This window comes from Oryx dammah, unplaced genomic scaffold, assembly GCF_014754425.2.
Source record: "Oryx dammah isolate SB20612 unplaced genomic scaffold, SCBI_Odam_1.1 HiC_scaffold_2, whole genome shotgun sequence".
Lineage (NCBI taxonomy): Eukaryota > Metazoa > Chordata > Mammalia > Artiodactyla > Bovidae > Oryx > Oryx dammah.
The window spans coordinates 95,339,797-95,347,702 of NW_024070186.1; the positions used below are offsets into that span (position 1 = coordinate 95,339,797).

The 7,906-nt window shown below is 36.4% G+C and overlaps 1 pseudogene; it reads right to left on the reverse strand.

The window, feature by feature from the left end:
• Positions 1-4,514: 4,514 nt before the first annotated feature.
• LOC120881914 lies at positions 4,515-7,043 on the reverse strand (annotated as a pseudogene).
• Between the last annotated feature and the right edge of the window lie 863 nt (positions 7,044-7,906).

Sequence of the window (7,906 nt, forward strand, 5' to 3'; positions counted from 1 at the left end):
ATCGGACACGACTGAGCGACTTCACTTTCATTTTTCACTTTCCTGCATTGGAGAAGGAAATGGCAACCCACTCCAGTGTTCTTGCCTGGAGAATCCCAGGGACGGGGGAGCCTGGTGGGCTGCCGTCTATGGGGTCGCACAGAGTCGGACACGACTGAAGCAACTTAGCAGCAGCAGCAGCAGCGCTCCCTTTTCATAGTCTAGAGGATTGCCACGTATGTAATTATTTTTATGCACATAACAGTTTTAATTCTTCTTTTTTTTAGATCATCAAGCTTTTATTTATTTTTCCTATTTTATTGCACAGGAGGGAAAGTCCAGGAAATATTAAATAGAAATAATGAGAATATGTTCTTATCTTCTTTGGGAGAATATGGGGAAAGCATATAAAATTTTGCAATTAGGGATCATGTTAGCTGTAGGATTATTTTAGATGTAGATTATTAAGTTGAGGAAGTTTTCCATCTATTCTTAATTTGCTATGTTTTTATTCAGAATGTATATTCAATTTTGTCAGTTATAGTTTTCTGCATCAATTTAAATGATTACATATATATTTTTTGTTCTTTACTGTGTTAGTACAGTGAATTATATATTAATTGGTTTTTGAAAAAATATTGAACAACCTTTGCAGACTTGAGATAAAATACATCTGTTCATGAGGCATCACTCTGTATCACTGTGTCTGTATGTATACTCAATTTGTTTCTATTTTCTTTAAGAATTTTGTATCTGTGATCATAATTGATATTGGTTTATATTTTTTATATTATCTTTGCCAGTTTTAGTATCAAATTATATTGATTAAATAATGTAACTTCCTCCTTCATTTCATGAGATAATTTATGTAGAATTGGCATTATTTCTTACTTAAATACTTGATAAAATTTCATCTAACTTATACAATTCAATGATATAATGTTGTTTACCCTTTTATTTTCTGTAGAATCTCTAATGAAATCCTCCTTTTTACTGTTGGTAATTTTAATTTTCCATCTTTTTTTCTTCATAAATATTGCTAGAAATTTGTCATTTATTAATCTTTTTAATGATTTTACTTTTGATATTTTGATCATCTGTTGTTTTATATTTGATTGATTTCTGCTTTTGTCTTCATTATTTATTCTGTTTACTTTGAGCTTAATTTTTTTTTGTCTAGCTTCCAAAGTAGAGTTTTTGATCATTTAAATCATTCATTTTTTTCTACTATAAATGTCCTCTAGTGCAGCTTTAGCTGAATCAAACAGATCTGTAAATACTATGTTTCTAATATAATTTATTTTGTAATATTTTATAATTTCCTTTGTGATTTCTTCTTTGATCCATGGGTTGCTTACAAATCAGTCATTAAATCCCAAACATTGTAGGATTTTCTACATAGTCTGTTTTTGGTGAATGATTCATGTGCACATGTAAGACTGTATAGTTTTAGGGGTAGAATTGTATACATAGAGTTATGAGATAATGGTTATATGAAATATCTGACTACAAATGTGGATTGGTTTATGTCTCCATTTAATGTCAGGTTTTGTTTCATTTATTTTGAAATTCTGTTATTGGTTGCATACACATTTAGAATTGTTACAATTTCCTGATAAATCAATTCCTTAAAATTATGAAATGTTCTTTTATTTCTCTAATAATTTTCTTTTCCTTGGAGTCAACTTAGTCTCATATTAAGATAGCATTTTCTTTTTTTTAAATTTATTTTTAATTGGAGGATCATTGTTTTACAATGTTGTGTTGGTTTCTGCCATACAACAACATGAGACAGCCATAGGTATACATATACCACCTCCCTCTTGAGCCTCCCTCCCCCCTCCCCTCTGGGGTTGTTCAGTTGCTCATTTGTGTCCGACTGTTTGTGACCCCATGGACTGCAGCACACCAGGCTTCCTTCTAGGTCATCATAGAGTGCAGGGTGGATTTCCTGCACTATAGACCAACTGCCCACTAGCTATTTTACACATGGTAATCCCATGGATAGAGGAGCCTGGTAAGCTGTAGTCCATGGGGTCGCTAAGAGTTGGACACGACTGAGCGACAACTTCCCTTTCACTTTTCACTTTCATGCATTGGAGAAGGAAATGGCAACCCACTCCAGTGTTCTTGCCTGGAGAATCCCAGGGACGGGGGAGCCAGGTGGGCTTCTGTCTATGGGGTCGCACAGAGTCGGACACGACTGAAGCGACTTAGCAGCAGCAGCAGCAGCAGCAGTCTATATATGTCAATGCTCTCTCAGTCCACCCCACCCTCTCCTTCCCCTGCTGTGTCCACAAGTCCATTCTCTGTGTCACCATTTTCTTAATCTTAGTGTTTAGGTGGTGTATTTAACACAACAAATTTTAACCTTAAAATATTTCTTAATCTTAGTGTTTGAATGCTATAAAATTTTACACATTTACTTTCAACTTCTCTGTCTTTATGCAAAATCTATAGAATTATGTTTTTCTTTCTTTTTAGAATCTTATCTTTGGCTTTTATATGGACTTTTAAATTTATTGACATTTAATATAATTAGTTATATAGTTAAGTTTAAATCTCCTGATTTCTTCACATTTTTTACTCCTATTTTTAATATTCAAATATCTGTGTTTGTGTTGTATGTTAGTGGCTTATCTAGAGCAGTACTATCTAAAATATGTTTCTTCAATGATGGAAATAATTTCTACTTGTTCAACCCAATATGGTAGACTCTAGACATATGTAGCTATTTAATAATTGAAATGTGGCTAGTGCAACTTAGAATGTAAGTTTTAAATTTTATCTATTTTTATTATTTTCTACCTAAATTTAAATATGGACATGTAGCTATTGACTATTGAACATATATATTTAGAGATTACAATATGAATCTTGATTCATTGTGGCCTACCTTCAAATAATATGCTATGCCTCTGAACCGTATACTTTTGTTTTTCTTTTTGCCTTCTTCCTGCCCTTTAACCACTTTGTTTCTTGTACTTTAGTTCCATATATGCTAAAACCCCTCGATGCATCTAAATGTTATTTTCTCTGAAATGCTGTGTATTCTTTTAAAGATACACATAGATAGATATAATATAGATACAGATTGAGAATTGTTTTATATTTTCCCAGATGTTTACTCTCTTTCAGACCCTTTATTCATTCCTACAGATCTGGGGTTCCATTGGTATCATTTCTCTTCAGCTTGAACAACTACTTTTACCATTTCCTATAGTACAGGGTTGCTGCTGCTGCTGCTGCTAAGTCGCTTCAGTCGTGTCCAACTCTGTGCGACCCCATAGACGGCAGCCCACCAGGCTCCCCCGTCCCTGGGATTCTCTAGGCAAGAATACTGGAGTGGGTTGCCATTAGTTGCTGGAGGCAAATTCCCCAAGTTTTGTTTTTGAATGACTTTATTTGTCCCCCCCCCTTTTTTTTTGTAAAGGAGAGATAGATCTATATATAAAACTCTTGGGTTGACTTTTTAAGAATTTATATTATTGCTTTGTCCAGTAATGTATTATACAATTATTTTTGATTGGAAATCAGCCATCATGCATATTTTTGTTTCATTGCAAGTAATTTATCTATTGTTACTGAGTGCTTTTATTTATTTTTTTATTTTCAGTAATTTGACTATGAAGAACTTATGTGTATTTTGCTTTATAGTACTCTGTCTGGAGGCCACTGAGGGTCTTAGATATGTAAGTTAATGCCTTTCAGTCATTTTCAATCATTCTCTGCCATGTTTCTTTAAATATTTTTTTTCCTACCCTACTCTCTGTCTTCTCTCTCTATACTCGTGGTAGGCTTGATGTTGTCCCACAGATCTCAAGCACTTCTCTATTTTTTCACTATTTTTGCCTCAGTTTGAATACTTTCTATTGACTTTTTTTTTTTTTCCATCTTAAGCAAGAAGTGTATTTAAACAGCAAGATGCTTGGGTATACCCTGGTGGTCCAGGGGTTAGGACTTTGCGTTCTCATTGCTGGAGGCCTGGATTCAGTTCCTAGTTGGGGAATACAAGATGCTTGACATGAAGGGAAAACTATGATTCTTTTATTTCAGGCTAATTTACTTCTATTTAAAGGCAGATTGCTCTATATACAAAAAATGTATAATATTATTCTTGATTTTACAATGATAAAGGAAGAGCATTAAAATTCCCCAACTGAGCCAAATGTATAAAGATTTTTCTGTTATTCCTTTTTGGTTGAACAGTGAGTATGAAATAACTTACTGGAATATAAAGATAAGAGCTGAAGGAACATGCCACTAATGGAGAAAGGTGAGGATTTTCACAGAACTAGTATTTCCCCCACCCCAGGTCCATCTGGTGTTGATCAAAGCCTAACACTGGCCATTTATTTATTTATTTTTAATGCAGTATGCTTGAGTATATACACCAGTAACTAAGTACTATAAAAGAATGGCGAAGACGAAAATGAGAGCACAGAAAAAAATATTCTGCAGTAGTTAGGATGTGGTAGGACCAACTTTTCTAATTGTGAACAACGTTGTCTGGAGTAAAGTAGGATATTCCCCTTTCAGTAGACATCTCCTGTCTGCTGCCAGAACACATCAATTGCACCTTCATCTTTCATTTCCAGCTGGTACATCTGTTTCATTTCCAGCTGGTACATGAGCAGGTACATCTGTTTCATCGATTGTTACCTACCGTCTGGAATCTAGTCTGCCTCACTGACAAACCATGTCATTCACAATAGGCTTCGTTAGTTTGCTAAGTGCTGTATGCCCCTTAATCTTGAAGTGCACCAAAGAACCATCCAGTCCAGCAAGCTTCAAGTTACCATATCATTGTTCTCAATCTTAACTCCTTCCTTGGGCTTTTCTTCAGGCCCTGGGGAGTGCTGAATCCTTCTCAGTTGCTATTTCATGAAACAAGTGCCAGGTCCTTATCTAATGAGGTGTCCTATTTATCTTTCTTCAAGGATACTTTTCTGACTCCAGTCTGCTGTTAAATTCACTTAATGAACTGTGTGCCTATGATACAGACTTTTTTCTGAAAGCATCAGTAGCCTTTTGTTTAATATAGTATTCATATCTCTGTCAGAATCCCCATCTCTTCCTCATGTTGCCTACTTCTTCTTCTAGAGCCTTTAGCCTTTTAATTTTTTATTTTATTTTATCTTTGTTTAAAGTCTCTGACTGATAACCCCACTCTCTGGGTCATGTCTGGGTCTTCCCTCTTCGTATAGTCCCTCACAACCGTGATTTACATTTTCTTCTTTGTGTGTTGTAAATTTTATGGTACTAGACATGTAAACACAGTAGAAGTGATATAAATATTATTTTTAAAAAATCTAGAGTGAAGAACTAAATAAATCTGATCTCTCTTTGAGATGTTTGAATTTTGTTGCAATTTTAGTTTGACCACAGGCTTTAAGTGTCTTGAAACTGGAATTAGAATTTACCTATGGTAGGCTTAGGATCTGAGCACTAGTGAGATTCATAGATCCCCATGCCTCTCTGTCCTACTACTAGCTTTCTTAAATATGAAGATCTCTCAGCTCTTGCAGCCTGGTTCCCAGCTCTTTGTGTTTTGGGGAAATTTTCTGCATTCTCCTTTGGTCCCACTATACTTAGGGCCATCTTTTTGCCCAGAATGCTTCAAAGCACTCTCTTTCTCAGAACTCTTGTCTGTCTCCAACTCCTAGAAGCTGAAATCCTGAGTTGAAATTGATCCCTCTTGGTTCTCCTCTCCTGCTTTCAAGCTTTGGTAAACTGCCCCTGAACACTCAGTAAGCACCTAAGCAATAGTGTTGGTGAGCGAATGCAGATTTACTCTGCCACTGGGAGCTCAGAATTCAAATCTATCCCAGCAGGCCTTAACACTTTGTTTAAAATTCTGCTGATTTCCTGTCTATGGGGAAATTTTTCTTTTCCTCCTAGTCAACCAGGAAGGGAACAGCTTTGTATATTTTCTGTCCTATGAAGTGTCATTGAATTTATTTGGAGATTCTTTGACGGAGAAGGCAATGGCATCCCACTCCAGTACTCTTGCCTGGAAAATCCCATGGATGGAGGAGCCTGGTAGGCTGCAGTCCATAGGGTCGCTAGGAGTCGGACATGACTGACTGAGCGAATTCACTTTCACTTTTCACTTTCATGCATTGGAGAAGGACATGGCAACCCACTCCAGTGTTCTTGCCTGGAGAATCTCAGGGATGGGGGAGCCTGGTGGGCCGCTGTCTATGGGGTCACACAGAGTCGGACAAGACTGAAGTGACTTAGCAGCAGCAGCAGCAGAGATTCTTTGAAATGTCACTTTTCTGAGGGATTCAGGAAAACAGATTGTGTACCTTAGTTGGTTTGGTTTGTTTATTTTGGGGAGAGTTATGCTTTCTTATAGCATTCTGCTTCATAATTGGGCATGGAAACATTTCTTGATACAATTGTTGATGGATTGGAGGGACACAGGAGGACAGTATCTCATGTTAAGTTTTCAAGTTCCAGATCTGTTTCTGATTTACTACTCCTTGTTGAATTCTTAAATAATTTTTTTAACATCTTTGTTTTCTCAAATGTAGAAAGAGGAAGATAAAGAATGCCTAATTTATAAATGTTTTGAGAGGATTAAATGAGTTATGATGATATCTAAAATATAGTTAAAATTATATAAGTGCTTATTTCTATTTTTATTTGGAATAGAGCAAAGGTCTGTTTCTCATTTACTTCTTGCTTTTGTTCAGAAAGCATTATGATGTGTTAAAAAATCTCAACAAGATGGAGAGGGGATCAAGAAAATTAACCCCCACTTTGTAGAGGGTACCACTACCAATTATTAAAACAAAGGGTATTTCCATAAATAGTATTTAATCAACCTGAATAACACTTTCTAGTTGCTGGTGAGTTAGGTGCTTCATCAGTGGAATTAGGTACTTAGTTGAATGGGGGAGAAAATATGCTATTATAGAAATTAAAATAATTGAAGGGTTAATCAGTCCCTCTGGCTTTGAGAAACAAATCATCATTGCTGGTCTATGTTCCTCCTGGAGTTGGTGGAATGCCCTGTAGAGCAATGCACAGCTGATACTCACCTTTTCTTGTGTCATCCCTCAAGCAGCAATGCCTGGCTATGCTTAGATCTAGGTTCCTGAGATCCCCTGTAAATGAAAGAAAGAAAGCTTCAGATGGAACATCTTTTTAGCATCCAGTTTTTTCCTCTTCTTAGTCTCTTTCTCTAAAGTCTTTCCTTCTTTCAAAATTTCTCTGTTTCTATTACCATTGTAGTATTTTCCAGTTATCTTCCCATTTCCTCCTTTCTTATATTTCAAGCCAAAACAACAACAATAATAATATATTGTTTCTTAGAAAGATGAATGCATTATGTTCTTCATGAGTATATTTTCTTAATTATTCAGGACTCCAAAACCATTGAACACATTACATATTGAAAGAAGTCCCTAAAAATTAAAAACAAAACTCCCAAACCTTAGAATTATCTAAGTCAGGTCTAACCTGTCAGAATTGTAATTTGAAAAAAACTGTGGCTCTGATCAACAAACACTTGCAATTCCTGACATTCAGGGCTATGTTTTCTTAGATCTTCTCAGGCTGTCCTGGATCTCTCCAATTATTCAAAATGTGATCAGCTGCAAAGTTATTGTGTTTATTCCTATTGCAAGTACTGAACTACTCCGTTTATCTCCCAGCCTCATTCTCCTCTAAGACCTCTCCAAAACACTCAAATTTCAATCCCTCTCTCTTTCCCCCTCTCTTCCTGCCTCCCTCTCCCCCTTCCTCACCTGTCCTCCTTCTCTCTCTCTCTCTAGCGGCCCCTCAGCTCCACCACATCACACACAGCTGAGAGTAATGCAATATACCTATTCTATGCACCGTCAGGTTTGTGACTGCTAGTTCAGGGAGGGCTAGCAGGGCTAGCTGCTGCTGCTGCTAAGTCGCTTCAGTCGTGTCC